This window comes from Labeo rohita, unplaced genomic scaffold, assembly GCF_022985175.1.
Source record: "Labeo rohita strain BAU-BD-2019 unplaced genomic scaffold, IGBB_LRoh.1.0 scaffold_66, whole genome shotgun sequence".
Lineage (NCBI taxonomy): Eukaryota > Metazoa > Chordata > Actinopteri > Cypriniformes > Cyprinidae > Labeo > Labeo rohita.
In genome coordinates this window covers 7,419-7,731 of record NW_026129590.1, presented here as the reverse complement: position 1 = coordinate 7,731, position 313 = coordinate 7,419, and positions in this window count along the sequence as shown.

Sequence of the window (313 nt, the reverse complement as noted above, 5' to 3'; positions counted from 1 at the left end):
TATTGGACATTCTGAAAACCTTTTTGTTCTGAGAAATTTTTTAGTTTGTAATTATGCTCCCCGTGCAATCGCCGTGACGCGAGCACCGCCTCAACTGCACAAAACAGCCCCACAGCCCCACCACGAGAGAAAGTGGCTGGTAGCCGCGCAGTTACCCCACCTTTCGTGGGACGCGGCCAGCAGCGGAACCGCAGTGCAGGAGCCGCCTCGGCTGCACGGGGCGCTTCTGCTGCACAGACGGGTGGCGGCCGTGCGGAGGTTCTGCTGCTTGCCGCGTCCTGGAGCGAATGTTACCTCAAAAGCCGAAATGATG